The following is an 18,775-nucleotide window of genomic DNA, read 5'->3' as shown; positions in this document are numbered from 1 at the left end:
CAGTAGAAGAAATAGTGCCCCATTGTTGGTGTCAGTGGGAGGAATAATGCCCCAAGGGCCGGATAAAGGCTAGCAAAGGGCCACATCTGGCCCTCGGGCCACAGTTTGAAGACCCCTGGTCTACTCTAGAGAGTTGTTCAGGAACTACAATTCCCATCATGCCTAGTCATGTCAGTGTGTTACAATGCCTCATGGGATGTGTAGTTCTACAACAGCTGGAGGGCCGTAGTTTGAGGATCCCTGGTCTAGACCTTTCGAACTCAAATTCAAACGGTGGGTTTAACTAACTGCATTATAGCTAATGAGGGCTACACCTATTCAATTAAAAAAAATAACAGCTCTTGGATAACATCATAGTAATATCTGCAACTCGCAAAATGTTATCGCTTACAAAGGAGCCGTGAGACATTATATGAAGTTTTTAGGTACGAAATTATATAAGTCTTCTCAGTGCTGTCTTCTCCCCCCCCCCCCCCCCCCGTGCTGTCTTCTGTCCCCCTCCGTGCCATCTTCTCTCCCCCCTGCCGTCTTCTGTCCAAATCTGTGCTGTGCCCCCCCCCCCCCCCCCGTGCCATCTTCTCTCCCCCCCCGTGCCATCTTCTGTCCAACTCCGTGCTGTGCTCTCCCCCCGAGCCGTCTTCTCCCCCCCCTTCCCTCCGTGCCGCTCTCCCACCTCAATTTGTCAGGATGGAGAGCAGAGGTAGGAGCCGCTAAATCCGCTACCTTTTCCGAATGGACAGAGCCAGTGATCACTGACTCTGTCCATTCACATAACTGAGCATCGTAACCTGTGTTTACGATGCTTCAGTTTATGAATGGCGAGCAGCTTCCCCCCATTCATTTCAGCTGAGGCTGCAGAGAAAGGGACTGGGGAATCTGTGTCCTTAGTCCCTTTCTCTGTCTTAAAGGGGAGATGTCAGAGGTCTGTTAAGACCCCTGATATCTCACCAAAGCCCCCCCAACAGGGCTGATTAAAAAAAAAAGAAAAAAAAATTGCACTAAATAATTTAAAAAATAAAATGTAAATATGAAAAAAAAAAACACACACTGACAATCCACTACAAACCAGTCTCTCTACCCCCCCCCCCCCTAAAAAAAAAAAAAAAAATCACTGTAAAAAAAAAAATTTGTAAAAAAACTAAATACTGTCACATGCCATTAAAAACACGTTTCGGTATCGGCGAGTACTTGGGGGGAAAAAGTATCGGTACTTGTACTCAAAAAAGTGGTATCGGGACAATCCTAATTATGATGAACAGATAAGGGTCCGTGATGACAGGCTTTTGTTGAAGAGTTTTAGGTGCATTCCCCTTCCATTAAAAATGTATTTAAAGGGGTTGTAAAAGGATAGTTTTTTTTTTTGTTTTTTTCTCTAAATAGGTTCCTTTAAGCTAGTGCATTGTTGGTTCACTTACCTTTTCCTTCGGTTTCCCTTCTAAATGTTTTTTTCCTTTGTCAGAATTTCTCACTTCCTGCTCCTCCTCAGTAAGCTGTTCTGGCTGACTAACCCCCATGGATGATGGGGGGCAAGCTTACTGCGGAGAAACAGGAAGTGAAAATTTCAGACAAAGGAAAAATAAAAATTAGAAGGGAAATCAAAAGAAAGGGTAAGTGAACCAACAATGCACTAGCTTAAAGGATCCTATTTAGAAAATTAAAAAATGAACCTTTACAACCCCTTTTAAGGCACTTCTGCGATCAGAGTTCTTGTATTGGACACTCCTGAGCTGCATCAGCCTGGTTCTTCATTCCCTTTAACACTTCTATGGGGGGAAAAGCAGCAGTTATGACATGGACACAGGTCTGTTTTACAGATCCTAAAATGTTCTATTCTGTACCTTCTGAGATCCCTGCAGGGTTTTCTCTTACATTGGGGTAGCTATCACTCCACCCATCTAGACTATGATCTGTATGCAAACGTAGGGATAGTTCAGTACATTAATATAGGGCATGTGCAAGGGCAGGGAAGTCATTTATGAAATTGTAGCTTCCTCTTGATGTAAATATTGCAGTGCTTTCATACATGGCGTATTACCAACAGCGTCAATTTGCTTGTTCATATGATTAAAGTAAATCCGTACTGAAAATTATGGCGGTGCCAATGCTGGCCTCTTCTGAAAATAATTGTCAACTGGGTGTCTTGCAGCTCAGTGTGTTTAGTCTCTGACCTAGAATAAGTATGCAGATTGGTACAGACTTCATTTTGATTTTCTGGATCTGTGTACTAATACAGCCAAGCAACATAAAACAAAAAAAAGCTAAATAAAATCGGCTCTCAAAATGATTCATTCAATACAGATTTATCCTAAAGAGACCCTGAAAACTGACCATTCAGGATTAAGTGGCAGGGTCTGTTTAAAGACCACCTCCTGACTACCTTTATACTAATATCTGCTGAATAATAGCTGGTGTTTTTAAGAGTTCCAGGCTTCTTTTGTTTATTAAAAGTCAGCAGCTACAAAAAGTTTAGCTGCTGACTTTTAATAAACAGACACTCACCGTCCAGTGATGCGGGTGCACGGAGCCCCGCTCCTCTCCCCCCTCCTCAGGGGTCTCCATTGATACTGTGGGCACCCACACTGTGCATGCAATCTTCTGGGACCTGTCATGTATTCCAGAAGACTACCAAGAGGAGGCGTTGCCTAGGCAGGCCCGTAAGCAGAACCAGGAAGGGGGACAGGAAGTCCCCTTCAAAAAATAAAATGACATGCCAAATGTGGCATGTAAGGGGGCGAGGAGTGCTTAAAGCGGAAGTTCCACTTTTGGGTGGAATTCCGCTTTAAATTTAGAAGGAGCGTCATGCGACGGCACTTGGGCCAGTGCCTCTGCAATATGGGGGAAATCACAACCTCCCTCTATACCCAGAAGCACTTGATATTTTGCAGCGGCGGCCATGGAAAACGTAGTAGATGAAGTAATAAAGCACTATGCTTGTGTATGGAGGATTATTCTGAGAGGAGGTTTCGGCACTTGTAAAGTCCCAACTCTTTTCTATTTTTGTATGTCCATATTGTGGTGATGTTTTGGTGCCGATCTTTCAACTGAGCTCATGTCTTAGTTGACAAGAAGTAATGTAAAGGGTGGAGGTTGTGAGGTCATTTTCCTCCTGGAGAATATGGATATGCAAGGATTTTCAGTATAGTGTCTGTTGGTGCTTAGTAGTTAGTGAAATATATCCTTTTGGCTTCAAAAAAAGACACATCGGGCTAGATTCAGATAGATTAGCTGATCTTTAGATCCGCGTAATCTATCTGATTTACGATCCGCCGGCGCAAGTTTTTGAGGCAAGTGCTGTATTCAGAAAGCACTTGCCTCTAAAGTTGCGCCGGCGGATCGTAAATCCCCCGGCGGAATTCAAATTCCGCGGCTAGGGGGAGTTTACTATTTAAATCAGGCGTGTCCCCACGCCGATCGAACTGCGCATGCGCCGCCGGCTAAATTTCCCAGCGTGCATTGCTCCAAATGACGTCGCTAGGTTTCGACGTGAATGTAAATTACGTCCATCCGTATTCGCGACCGACTTGCGCAAACGATGTAAAAAATTCAAAATTTGACCCGGAACGACGGCCATACTTAACATAGGATACGCCGCATATAGCAGGGGTAACTATCAGCCGGAAAAAGCCGAACGCAAACGACCTAAAAAAAAAGCGGCGGGCGTTCGTTTCTGAATCGGCGGAACTCCTCATTTGCATATTCCTCGCGTACAAAAAACGAAACGCCACCTAGCGGCCGGCCTGGAATTGCAGCCTAAGATCCGACGGTGTTAGTCACTTACACCAGTCGGATCTTAGGGAGATCTATGCGGAACCTGATTCTATGAATCAGGCGCATAGATACGACTGCTGGACTCAGAGATACGACGGTGTATCAGGAGATACGCCGTCGTATCTCTATCTGAATCCGGGCCCCTATCTGTACACAATAAGCAGCCATGGATGCTGATCACACACAGGTACTTGTGTCAAATAACGAAGTAAAATACTATTGACAAATTTTCAGTATTGATCAAATAATGGATTCCCTGGACATATTAAACGGTAATCCTTGCTGCACATGACATGTTATGTGTAACAGGGCAATTTTCCCCTGTACAACCATTCTCCCTAAACAAGACACATTGCTAGATTTAGCAATCTGTTAACGTGGACCTTGCAGCCTGAATGAAAAAACATTTAATGAAAGCTGTGAAAAAATAAACCATAAGAATAAAAATGTAATAATACTAATTTCTCTTATCGTCCATGGACGGACACAGCCTTCTCAAGTGGGTTATGTTCCAGTCCTCTCCTGTAAACAGGAACATAACCCACTTGTCAAGATTTAAGGAGCTGTGTCTGTCCATGGACGACAGAGAAAAGGATTTTACGGTGTGTACAAAAAAATCCTATTTTCTCTTATCACCTTCCAGGACGGCACCCGAGAGATGATGGCTCCTCCCTGCAGGAAACACAATCACATGACAGTTTAAAAAGCCCCACCCTTCCCCTTGCTCCCCAGTATTGATTGTGTTTCTCCGAACACAGCGACACGTTTATTTTTTTAAGAAAACCTAGAGACCGGGGAGGGTCGAAGGTACCCCTGTGAGACAGGTTTTAGGGAGGCCGGGGAGGGCTGAACTAACCTGTAGACTTCGGTCCAAACTCACAGGTCGCCCCCTATACACACCAGTGCTCTGAGCTGCGGGGAGGTGAGCCATCACTGAGTGCTGTTGAAACCACCGCCATCGAAAGGGCTGTTCCCGGGTCTTCAAAATTCAAATGCTGCGTTCCAAGCCTCGTTCTGGGAACAGGAACCGCATCACAGGAAGTGGGCGGTTCCCGGCGGCGTAACCCGGAAGTTCCTGTCGGCAACGTGAGACAGCGCTGAGCGGTGGGCAGGTCGGCTTGTGGACGACTCGTGTAGGAGTACCGACAGCCAGGACCAAGTCACCCTCCTCATGGAAGAGGACGGAAAGACAGATGCGAACGCTGGCAGATCCAGGTCGGGGGTCGGTAAGTACGAATCCCCCTGGAAAGGGAGGAGGGAAGCAGTGAAGATTTCCCAAACTTTTAGGGAACGACCAGTGCAGGATCTGGCCCTTCTTCTCGTCTGCTTTCTCTCCTCCCCAGTACAGCCAGCAGTCTTGGGAAAAGACAGAGTAATGTGTGTATATCTCATGTCTTTCAGAATCCCCCAGCGGAGCCCAGGAGGCCTCAGCTCAGTCTCCTGCCGCTACAGGGCATAGTTCCTCTAAGAAATGTGGGAATTGCAGAGAGAAACTCCCCAAATCTTACTCTAAGCCTTTCTGCTACAAATGTATTAATACCTTAGCAGGGAAGGAGGCTGCTGCAATGATGAAGAATTTTCTTGCATCTATGCAAACAGAAATGTTAGCAACAGTAAAAGCTTTCCGGGAGGCAGCTGGTCAGACAGCTCAGACTGGGACAGAGGATCTTACCCCCAGGGAAGGCACTTCCTCACAAGAAAACCCCTTTTCTAGGGGCCCAAGTGCCTTCTTCACATCGCCGCAAAATCCCCCTCCGGGGGAGATAGAGGGTGAAGAAAGTGAGGTAGCAAGCTTACCCAGGTCCCGGCACAGTTCAGGAGAGGTAGAAGGGGACCCAATTAGTCAGTCTCAGGAAGACGCACGTCTTAGGAGACACCTCTTTGCCGTGGAAGATCTGGAGGGTCTCCTCCAGGCAATTTACGCCACAGAGGAGATACCAGAGACCCCTAAAGCAGCATCAGCACAGGATAAGGTCTATAGGGGTTTGGGCGACACCCAATCTAAAGTATTTCCCCTACACCAGTCCCTCAAGGAATTAGTCCTACAGGAGTGGAGAGATCCTGAAAGGAGGATTATCAAACAAAAAACCTGGAAAAGAAGGTTTCCCTTCTCCCAGGAAGACGAGGAGGTCTTTTTTAAACTCCCTAGACTTGATGCGGCCTTGTCGCAAGTCACTAAATTGTCTGATCTCTCCTTTGAGGATGCGGGTAACATCAAGGATCTGATGGACCGTAGAGCAGAATCTCTCCTTAGAAAAGCTTGGGAGGCCAACTCGGCAGCACTGAGTCCAGCTCTAGCAGCAGCATGCGTAGCTAGGAACACCGATATATGGGTGGAAACGCTCACCGAGCACATGGCTCAGAATACTGATGCAGAAGAAGTAGTTGAATCACTTACAGTGATAAGGAAAGCGATTGCTTACCTAGCAGATGCAGCAATTGAATCTGCACGAGCATCAGCTAAAACAGCAGCCCTCATTAACTCAGCCAGGAGGGCAGTTTGGATTAAAGCCTGGGAAGGAGATGTAACATCCAAGGGTAAATTATGTGGTATCCCCTTTCAAGGTTCCCTGTTGTTTGGCAAAGACCTAGATGATGTCCTGGCCAGGTCATCAGAAAAAGGCAAAAAATTTCCAGTTAAACCCAAAAAAGAAGTTTTCAAAAAAACTTTTCGAGGCCCCCAGGGGCAGGGTAAACAAAAAGCCAAAAAGGAACCTTACAGGCGCTGGAACTTTGGTAAAGGGAATAAGAGGAACAACCTGCTTTTCCCTCCTCCAAAAACCGGCGACAAACAATCCAAGTGACGCCGAGATCAAAGTGGGGGGTCGACTGTCCCAATTCCTTCCCCAATGGGAAGAAATTTCGAACAGTCCCTACATTCGCCTAATAATTCAAAAGGGCTATCGTCTAGAATTTCTGACGACACCCCCCTCTATGGTCACGCTTACACATCTTCCCAGGGATGCTCTGAAGAGGTCTGCCCTCTTACAGGGCATAAGGGAGTTAGCAGAACAACTAGTGATAGTGCCGGTACCAAAGGATCAGCAATACCGGGGATTTTATTCCCATGTATTCGTGGTTCGCAAACCTTCTGGAAAATACCGTTTAATAGTGAATCTGAGAAACCTGAACAAATTTTCTGGAATACAAAAAATTCACTATGGAAAGTATTTATTCGGTAAGAAAGAACCTCATGAAGGAAGCCTTCATGGTGACCCTAGACCTCAAAGATGCCTACCTTCACGTACCAATTCATGTGGATCACCAGGCATACCTGAGGTTTGCGGTTGTAGTGGAAGGAGAAATCCTCCACTGGCAGTTCAGGGCACTACCCTTTGGGCTAACTTCCAGCCCAAGAATATTCACAAAAATCCTAGCGGAAGCTACGGCATTTCTACACCTACAGGGCATATCCCTTATACCCTATCTGGACGACTTACTGATATCAGGAAAGTCTGCCATTCAGGTCTCGTTGGACACCAACAGGGTAATAGCAGTCCTGGAGAGTCTAGGGTGGATAGTCAACAAAGAAAAATCCTCCCTCAAACCAGAGCAGGTCAAGACCTTCCTGGGATATATAGTGGACACTCGGCAGCAGAAGCTCTTCTTACCAGAAGACAAGGTGTTAAAGCTAGCCTCAGCGGCAGGGGCCCTAAAAAAGAACCCCAGACTCTCCAGAAGAAGTGTTCTGAGAGTCTTAGGCCTTATGTCAGCCAGCATTCCAGCAGTGGTCTGGGCGCAGCTTCATGCCAGGACACTGCATTTCTTCTTCCTGTCCTCATGGGACAAAAAGAGGGAGTCCCTAGACCAGGACATTCTGCTCACCCCCCAGGTCCTGACCTCCCTGGAGTGGTGGACGTTTCACCAAAACCTGAAGGAAGGGCGACCATGGGCACAGTGGAACCCAGTGAAGGTTACCACCGATGCCAGTTCCTGGGGGTGGGGCGCCCACCTGGAAAAGAAAAAAGCTCAGGGGCAATGGGACAGCTCACTAGCTCGCAGGTCATCCAACTACAGGGAACTCAGAGCAGTGGGGGAAGCCCTAATAGCCTTCCAGGAAGACATCAGGGGCAGAGAAGTCCTAGTAAGCTCCGACAATTCCACAGTGGTAGCGTACCTAGGCCACCAGGGAGGGACCAGATCCAGCCCCCTATTAGAATTATCCAAGGAGATCTTGGAATGGGCAGAAGGAAGAGTAGTCTCCATTTCAGCCATACACATAAAGGGGACGAACAATACAGAAGCGGACTTCCTCAGCCGTTACCAGTTGAGGCAGGAGGAATGGGAACTGAACCCAGAGGTCTTTCAAACTTTGGTCCAGCTCTTCGGAAATCCAGAGATAGACCTATTTGCCAACCGACAAAACAGGAAGGTGGGAAGGTACTTCTCGATTTCCAGGGAACCACAGTCGGAGGGTCTGGATGCACTATCCCAGACCTGGGACTTCGGGCTGGCCTATGCTTTTCCGCCGGTGATACTTATCCCGCGAGTTCTCCAAAAACTCAGCAGGTCCCCGGGCCAGATTCTTCTGATAGCACCATGGTGGCCAAGAAGAACTTGGTTCGCAAACCTAAGATCCATGGCGATAAGGGAACCAATAAAACTCCCGTACAGGGCAGATCTCCTCAGGCAGGGCCCAGTACTTCACCCCAAGCCGGAATTTTTTCAACTAGCGGCCTGGTTAGTGAGCGCCAGATCTTAGAACGCAAAGGCTGCTCAGAGAGGGTCATTAGTACTCTCCTCATGAGCAGGAAATCAGTAACTCAAAAGATTTACCTTAAGGTGTGGAAGACCTTCTGTTCCTGGGGTAAGAAAAAACAAGTATCCTTAACTTCTATCCCGGTTATCCTGGACTTCCTCCAGGATGGGGTAGACATGGGACTAAAAGTCAGTACCCTTCGGGTCCAGATAGCGGCCCTCTCGGTCTATCTTGACAAAAGATTGGCCAAAGAGGACCTGATTAGACGTTTCTTGTTGGCCAGGGAAAGAGGGTCTCCAGTCCAGAAACATAGTTGTCCGCCTTGGGACTTAACTAGGGTGTTAGAGGCGTTATCTATACACCCATTCGAACCTCTGGAAGAGGTTTCCCTTAAGTTTCTAACTTTAAAATTGACTTTTTTGTTAGCCATTACTTCGGCCAGGAGGGTAGGGGATTTGCAGGCGCTATCCATGAAAGAACCCTTCCTGAGAGTACAGGCAGATAGGATCACTCTTAAAGCAGACCGAAAGGTTCTACAAGCTGTGGTCCCACCCTGAAGGTAGGCCTGTGTATACTTGATTATCCTCTCGGGTGCCGTCCTGGAAGGTGATAAGAGAAAACCTACGTTAGGCTTACCGGTAACGGTATTTCTATGAACCTTCCAGGACGGCAGGCCTACTTCCCGCCCTATGTGGAGGGAAAAAGGTAAGTACCTATAAGGACTACGTCCCTTGTGAACCAGTTCAGGATTACTCTATTACATACTGGGGAGCAAGGGGAAGGGTGGGGCTTTTTAAACTGTCATGTGATTGTGTTTCCTGCAGGGAGGAGCCATCATCTCTCGGGTGCCGTCCTGGAAGGTTCATAGAAATACCGTTACCGGTAAGCCTAACGTAGGTTTTTTTTTTTACACCCTGGCATGCAGACGTTTCCCGTGGGCCATTGTGAAGTCGCTGGACCTTGCAATGGGATCTGGGGATGATTCCAAATCTTTAAGATATTCTAGTACTATGAAGGTGCAATGTAACCATGTCTGCTGATAGCCTACCTCCCAAAGCAAGTTATACTCCCCAGCCTTGCTCTCCCACCACCTTTACATTTACAAGTCTATCCTGGCTATCTTGTCAGAACCTACCTGGGTGAAAGACAATTACCCCTTCCAATGTAATGGTGTTTGGGCTGGGTGCTAGCTCCGGCTCACAACTGTGAACATGTAGACCAAATGAGGAAAAATGTAGCTGCACCCCAAAATCCATCCAGCAGGTTTATTGAAAGACTGCCACCAGGACTAAAACAACAGACCAAAGGGTGACGCCGTTTCACAGAAAAGGCACAATGTATGTGTGAAATGGCGTCACCCCTTGGTCTGTTGTTTTAGTCCTTTCAATAAACCTGTTGGACGGATGTTGGTGTGCAGCTAATTTTTCCTCACTTGGTCTGAATGTGCAGATGGGTCAGTTCTGGCTGCAAGCAGAGACATGGATGGCAAAGGATCGGAACATGCAGCTGGCAGAAATGTGGTCAATACACAGGCCAGGGTTAGTGCAGGCAAAGGCAACACTGCACTGTTGTTACGGAGATCAGGAACACTGTTACTTGTTGCACTGGTCTGCTGACTGTGCCAACAAGAGTTGCAGCAATCGGCGACACCGTTGCTGGTATTGTGACACTCTGGTGCAGTGATCATGAAAACTGTTGCTTGCTGCACTGGTCTGGTGTGATGGCAGTCAGGAATACGGATTCTAGTGACTGGCTACACTAATAGGGCTCGTTCACATGTGAGGTTGGGGGGTGATAAAACCTTGTAGTTAAGCCATGGTTTTACAGCCCATCAACCTGCATTCGCTTTAGCTGCAGAGGCAGCGGCTGGGGGTATACACCTTCCCTCGCTGCAGTGCTTTGCAGCTGTGGCAGGAATTATACCTCCTGTACACCCACTGATTGCGACCCATTTAAGTGAATTGGGGTGCTTGTGCAGAGTCCAAGGGGCTAAAGTAGTCGGTGAGAAGGCGATACGATGCTTTCTCACTGCCTGTCAAATGCTCACTAAAGCGAGATCTGAACACAGATGGCTCTTCAGAGAGCTTCACACATGTGGACAAATACTTATGGTGACTATGACTGGTGTTGCGGTGACCAGGGACACTGTGAGTGAACGGCAGCGATTCGGGAAACTGACTGGCAGCACTGGTCTGGAGACATTGTATTGATGTGTCGTGATCAGAGACAGTGGCTGGTAGCACTAACATACAGTGATATCTGAGTAGCCAGCCATTGCACATGATCAGCAGTACAATGTCACTATAGTGATATTTAAAAAAAAAATGTTCCCCCCCCCCATACTGTCACCAGAGCAGTACATAGAGCAGTACATAGTGACAATGTACTGCTATGGGGGGAAGGGGTGATCTGGACTTTTTTTTTTTTTTTTTTTACACAATGATTGCTAATATAGCCATGATCTCTGTATAAGCAATAACTTCTGTTTGACAACATTGATGATACCATTGTTTACTACTGTGATCGGTGTGACCAATCAGAGATCACAAAGTAGTAAACAATGGCGTCACGAATGACAGCCAGACACAGCCCTGAGGCTGCGCATGAGCATCTGCTCTGGCAGGACATAAGGATATACAAAAAAAATAATCAATAAATGGTTCTGCACCCCAGGGCGAAATAAATTATAAAGTGCTAAATGTGACACAAATGATATGTGTCAGATACAGATTTTAAGTGAATATAATAAATAATTATAATGCATCAACAATCTAAGAGTCCAAAGTGGTCAAATATGAAAATCCAAAATAATTTATATATATATAAAATTCATGCGGTGTAGTTCATTATTAGTCCATACATTAATAAAGTGCAAATTAATAGAGAATGGCGTAAAAGTGCGGTAAACTTCAAAGGAAAAGTGCTGTTGCAAAAAGTTCTGGGTTACAACAGGTAGTGTCACTGTGACTTCAGTAGTTAAAATCTTCGGCGTGTTTCACACCCACGGATGTGCTAACTCCTTACCTTACCGCTGTAAGGTAACCAGAATAAAGGTAGATGATCTAAGAATCCCTTCAACAGTCTCTCCTGGTGATTTCGGTCTATGTGTAGCCTGATTACTACTTCCTATATATTCCCTAATCCCATAGGGCAGGGATATGCAATTAGCGGACCTCCAGCTGTTGCAGAACTACAATTCCCATGAGGCATAGCAAGACTGACAGCCACAAGCATGACACCCAGAGGCATGATGGGACTTGTAGTTTTGCAACAGCTGGAGGTCTGCTAATTGCATATCCCTGCCATAGGGTTTAGGTCAACATAGAGCCGCTCAGGATGACAAGCCAGGTAATAGAAGTGAAATATGGAGAAAACAAGGACCCTCTATGGCAGTGATGGCGAACCTTGGCACCCCAGATGTTTTGGAACTACATTTCCCATGATGCTTAGCTACACTGCAGAGTGCATGAGCATCTTGGGAAATATAGTTCCAAAACATCTGGTGTGCCAAGGTTTGCCATCACTGCTCTATGGTGAAGTATGTTCGGTTGGGCGGTTTATTTCTAACAGCAAAAACCTAATGGGGTACTCCTATTTAAAATGAACAGACATGCAAAATCAAAACGAGCAGCGAGCTTGTGGCCAAGACGTCACTACCGGTGTCCGTATGTTCCTACGCGTGTCGTCACAGTCATGCAACTTCATCAGGGAATGGAATATGACCACTGGAAGTGTCTTTAAATAGGTTAATGTAGGTCAGCTCTACCATTGATAACAATGGGGCGGCCATTTTCAGAGGGACATCTTAAACGACTACAATCGTGGCCATTTTAATATAGCTCATAGCAGACAGAATGTCAGCGGTACATCGCAGCACTAAACTAGTGCTTTCAACCAAAGTTTATCTTTTATTGTTTTAATATACAAAAAGGGGAAGACTCAAAAATAATGTATTAATTATTATTAATTAATTGTATTAATACAATAGCCATAAATGTTAGGCAATCATGTAATAAATTGGTAAAGTATATTAACCAGTTCCCGACCCCCGCATGTACATATACGTCCACAATATGGCACGTACAGGCACATGGGTGTACACGTACGTCCTCGCCTATTAGCGGGTGGGGGGTCCGATCGGGACCCCCCCGCTACATGCGGAGGTCGGGTCCGCTCGGGGAGCGATCCGGGACCACGGCGCGGCTATTTGTTTATAGCCGCTCCGTCGCGATCGCTCCCCGGAGCTGAAGAACGGGGAGAGCCGTGTGTAAACACGGCTTCCCCGTCCTTCACTATGGCGGCGCATCGATCGCGTCATTCCCTTTATAGGGAAGACACGATCAATGACGTCATTCCTACAGCCACACCCCCAAACAGTTGTAAACACATACTAGGTGCACCCTAACTCCTACAGCGCCAACTGTGGTTAACTCCCAAACTGCAACTGTCATTTTCACAATAAAGAATGCAATTTAAATGCATTTTTTGCTGTGAAAATGACAATGGTCCCAAAAATGTGTCAAAATTGTCCGAAGTGTCCGCCATAATGTCGCAGTCACGAAAAAAATTGCTGATCGCCGCCATTAGTAGTAAAAAAAAAAATAATTAATAAAAATGCAATAAAACCATCCCCTATTTTGTAAACACTATAAATTTTGCGCAAACCAATCGATAAACGCTTATTGCGATTTTTTTTACTAAAAATAGGTAGAAGAATACGTATCGGCATAAACTGAGGAAAAAAAATGTTTTTATATATGTTTTTGGGGGATATTTATTACAGCAAAAAGTAAAAAATATTGCATTTTTTTCAAAATTGACGCTCTATTTTTGTTTATAGCGCAAAAACTAAAAACCGCAGATGTGATCAAATACCACCAAAAGAAAGCTCTATTTGTGGGGAAAAAAGGACGCCAATTTTGTTTGGGAGCCACGTCGCACGACCGCGCAATTGTCTGTTAAAGCGACGCAGTCCCGAACTGTAAAAACACCTTGGGTCTTTAGGCTGCATATTGGTCCGGGGCTTAAGTGGTTAAAGGGGTTGTGGAGTGTCGGGCTTGCCCCCTCCCTTGGACTACAGGAGAGTCAGGACTCTCTCTACGTTGCAGATAGAGAAAGGAGCTGTGTGTTAGTGGGAGTCCTGACTCTCCGGTTTTCCAAGGCAGGGGGCGAGCATGACACTCCACACCAGGGAGAAAGCCTTGCATTACTGTGTTTAGTTACAGACAGAAGAACAGGAAGTGAGGATCTCTCAGAAGAAATAACGACATTTAAAAGCAAAATGGAAGGATGAGGTAAGTGAAGGAGGACTGCACTAAGGTAAAGGAAGCTATTTAGGAAAAAAAATTGTACCTTTACAACCCGTTTAACGTATGTGGGGGGGCGTTGGATGCAAGGGTCACCTGCCGCTATGATTGTCGTCTATTTTAGCAAAGTTATTTTGCGCTTTACTCCTCCTACACCGTTTTATTATGTTAATTTGCACCATTGGAATTTGAGCTATTCCAATACATTTAAGTGGAAATAGGCTGTCCCCCTTTTTTTTATACTAGTAACATAGCGGCCAAATATTTGACTGAATTTGGCTCTGAAACGGAGCCAAAGGACATCTATGCAATCTGCTCCGCAGCTGGCCCGGAGATATTTGAACCGGCTCCATAGAGAGCCGGTCACAATATCCTGTCATGCGAATTGGATACAATAGGAAAGCAGAGGGACTGGCAGGAACACAAGTTATTTCACTCAACGGACACAATGAAAAGAGAACAGGATACGTTGTAACACAAGTGCAACAGACAACTCTCCCGTGGGTCAAAGGAGTGCATTTATTCTGCACTCCTGTGACCCAGATTCAGCCAACAATGAGCTAAAACCCGCTGTCAGCTGACGTCACAGAGCCAGTCTACGCTCTGCAGGGATCCTGGCAATAATGTTGGGATCTGCCCAGATGCCTCTCTGGCAGCTTGCTCAGCCTCTCTGCATGCCGCTGAGAGCCTGAGCCAGCCGCTTTCACAGCCCAGTGCTCCAGTAAGTGCTGGAGGGGCAGAGCAGAGAGCTGGTGACTGCCAATCACCGCTCTTTGCTTATGGAAGACAGAGATCCAAGCGATCAGCAGTCATGTGATCACTTGGTTCTCAGTCTTAGAGCTGGCCGGGGACAGCTGCAGCTTGGGTCCAAGCTGCAGCCATGTAGCCATTTAAATGTTAAAATAAATTCCCCCATCCTGAATATTCACCATTTCTCCAAACTCTCGGGGCCAGTCATTTGGGCATCCAAAGGGATAAGGGTACTGAGCGATCTGTTTTTAGATGGTACTTCAGCAAGATAGGGACGTTTACCATCTCCCAAATTGGAACCTATTTTGTTATATTCAATTACACCATGCTTGTACCTCTCAGTTTGCCATAGCTCCACTCCCATCTATTATCTACAGCAGGGATCCCCAAACTATGCCCTCCAGTTGTTGCAGAACTACATGTCCCATGAGGCATTGTAAAATTCTGACGTTCACAGACATGACTATGGCATGATGGGAATTGTAGTTCCTGAACAACTGGAGGGCCATAGTTTGGAGACCCCCTGATCTACAGACTTGGAGTCTCTACTGCAAGATGAGTTCTTACCCAAAGCTCACTTGACTATATATAGGGCTTTCTAACGGCCCATATCCCTGGAATTAACAAAATGTAGACGCATAGATCCTAGACTTACCAACTCTATATAATGTTGACTTGGATGTTATGTGGGATTGCCTGTGATAGGCTAGTACAATTTAAAATTGTCTATCGTTATTACTTCATGCCAGCAAGAATGAGGACATTTTCTGCGTACTATTGCACTGCACGCTGCTGGTGTTCAAGTTCCAATTCAGATTTCATTCATATATTTTGGTTGTTTACAGGTATAAGTGCATATTGGTCCTAGGTTGTGCAATCTTTTTCTGATGTCAGTGCAATTTGCATACATCTGTTTGTTGGGCCCTTTAGCCTCCAAAAAAAAAAAAGCGACTAGAACGTTACTTGTTGCATATTATGCCATTGTTCTTCACCAGAAGTCTATGACGTCACCATCGATAAGTAGGTGGAAAGCCTTGGTTAATTCTACGCTGCTTTTATATAGGGCATCCTACAACAGAAGAGGCTGTCCCACAAGGTTTAAGAATATCTGGTCTCTACGGCTGAGGAACCCCGATACCTCAACTTGATCTGAGCTAGTTAGAGGAAATAAATAATGGGACAGGCGTACTAATTCCATATATCATATGCTTGCGGTGCATGGAGCTGTTGAATACTGTATATAGCAGCTCTGTTGTGGAGTCACTATATTGTTTCATTTGATTTCAGCATGCTATTTGTAAAATAATCCTAAGCCAAAGAGTACTACTGATTTTTACTTGTTTTTTATTTTTATATTCGTAACAAATGAGTTGTTTATTTGCATGTTAAAGCTCTGTGGGTTCTACCCCTGCACTGTCAGTAGCGCCCAAGTCTTTTATTAATGTGAGATTTCAGGTCCTGTTCTCCAAGTAAACCAGAAGTAATGTCAGTAAACACACTGCTCCAACAATGATGCTAGTATATAGCGCCTGCAAACCACCTCAGTGTGAAAGGGGCCTTACATTGTGGTAGCTATCACACCACCCATCTAGACTATGATTAGTACACAAATGTAGAGATGGTTAGGTACATTATTATAAGACATATACAAGGGCCTAGAAGGGATTCACGAGAATGTAGCTTTCACTCCTTGGCTGCATCTTGATGCATGGTTTTTATATATTGTGTATTGCATACAGTTCCTATTTGCTATAAGGAAATCTGTACCGATTGGTATGAAGGCTTCCATTACAACCTCTTCTGAAAATAAATGTGTCCTTGGTTATGACGCTATGATCCAGTTGCTGCAATAAGTATGCAGATTAGTTATGACTTCATGCAACTTTCCTGATCTGTGAACCTTTACAGCCAGGCAACCAACACTTGCCAAAAAATAAAATCGTCAGCTCCCATATTATGTTACTCCTCCAATACACATGTATCCTAAAATAGTCCCTGCAAACTGCCCATTCAGGAAAAAGTTTAAAGCCCACCTCCTTATACGTTGTAATAAAGTAATAGCCGCTGCAAAATAGCGGTCATCTCAGCTTAGAGCCAACAGGGTCATATGAGAGTGGCCCATCAGGCTCAAGTACCAAGCACTGCAATATGGAACAAATCATACACTCCCGTTACCCAGAAGCATTTTGCCGTGACAATAGAGCGGGTACCGTAAAGGTGATTTGGTGGGAGGGGTTATGAGCTCTAAAGGCACTTTCACACTGAGGAGCAGGGGGTGTCAGCGGTAAAGAACCGCTAGTTTTAGAGGTGCTTTTTGGCCGCTTTTAACCCCCACGTGCTACATTGTAGGGGCACTTTAGGAGTGGCGTACACACTGCTCCTAAAGAGTCTCAAAGATGCTGCTTGCAGGACCTTTTTTTTTTTTTAACGTTTCACAAGCGCACAGCTCCAAGTGTGAAAACACTTGGGCTTTACACTGAAGTGACAGGAGAGGCGCTTTACAGGCACCATTTTTAGCTCTCAGTGTAAAAGTAGCATAACAGACCCAGCCACTGTGCCCCAACTAGGTAGGGTGACAGGGTCTCCTTAAAATACACCTGCCAGAGAATACGTATATGCAAGTATATATGCATTTTCAGTATAGTTTGTTGGTGCAAGATAATCTGTGAAACATATCCTTTTCGTTTCAAGGAATAGCATACACAACAAACAGCCATGGATGCAGACCATTAAAAGAAAAAAAAAAAAAATAGGTCTAAATGTTTTTGGTCGGCATTTAAGGCTGTTTAATACGTGCCAGTCATGAGTTTCCCACACACACACACCAGCAGCTCTATGGTGCCCGCGAGATCTGTGGCTTTTAGTTCTCTTTCCGACTGTATCCACTGGAAAGGGGCCTCTGATCCAGGCATACATCAGCTTCAGTGAGTCACTCTGCTTTTACACTGTTGATACATGCCCGGGTTAGAGGCCCCTCCCCTCTCCAATGAGGACAGTCAGAGAGAGAACTAGAAGCCCCAGGGAGATCCCGCCACCTGTGCACATCATAGATCAGCACCTCCACAGGTGGGGTGTGTACAGAGATGTGCTGGGTCCAGGGTGAACAGCAGAGACCAGCCAGATACAGAGGAACCCCAATGTAAGAGGGGAGGCCGAGGATCCTGTTGGGGGGAGGGGATATTGGCAGTCAGATATGCAACATATTATATACATGTGTATGCCCGCGCAAGCATATACATTTCTTTACTTTGCTGCTATGGGCTATAGCCTGAGATCTTTTGTAGACCCAACAATGCCCTTCATGGTTTCTTGCACCAGGGCTCTGAAGGATTCTAGTTATGCCTTTGCAAAAAAATGTATCTGTTAATGACAAATAGTGAGATTTAGCAATCTGTTAAAGTGGATTTTGCAGCCTGAAGGAGGAGAGGAGAAAAAAAAACAAAAAAAAAAAAAAAACACACATTTCAATGAAAACTGTAAAATAAAACCATAGGAACAGAACATGTGGAAAAGAAACCCCACCACATTTCAAACCCTGGGTTTCAGACACTTCCTGTGAAATCACCCCAAGATTCAGGGAAAGCCAAGGATTCCAAATCTCAAAAGATTCTTGCACTGTGCAGGTGCACATCCCCGCTTAATATTGGATCTTCACCTGACGCACAGGGAAAGAAAAAAAAAACAAAAAAAAAACTGGGGTCTACTGTATATATTTTATTCCTTTTTTCTTAGCTTTGCAGAGTGGAGAAATTTGTCTGTTGGACATTTGAGGGAAATTTTCCTCATGAACATATAAGAAATGGAGGGGGGAACAATTTAATTGTAGACAGACTGCTAACGTGTTTGTATCACCAGTATAGACATGTGGGGCAAGATGCTGCTCAAAACCGACCCAGTGCTTCATATGTGTAGGCCCCTTACAGAGAATATACACCTGAAGCACTGGGTCTTACCACCCCACAAATGTCCACGTCTGCTCCTACTTTCCAAGTACTGGTAGGGACACCTGTTATTCTACAGCTTTGAGCAGCACTCCAAGTCCACCCATGAGCACATGTTTGTATCACCATGTGCATTTGCCGTATTTAGCCAGGAGCTAGACTTGTGCCCAGTTATCAAAAGCAGATCTGCTCTCTTGTAACACCTCAAAAATCTTCTGAATAACACTACTCGCAAACTAGAATCTTCAGCCCTTTTAAGCCTCTGAAAAGTTCTACCAAAAATCAGGTACCACAAGAATTCTGCTGGGAAG

The sequence above is a fragment of the Rana temporaria genome, chromosome 3, assembly GCF_905171775.1.
Source record: "Rana temporaria chromosome 3, aRanTem1.1, whole genome shotgun sequence".
NCBI classification, from domain to species: domain Eukaryota; kingdom Metazoa; phylum Chordata; class Amphibia; order Anura; family Ranidae; genus Rana; species Rana temporaria.
Note: the sequence above shows the minus strand (reverse complement) of the source record.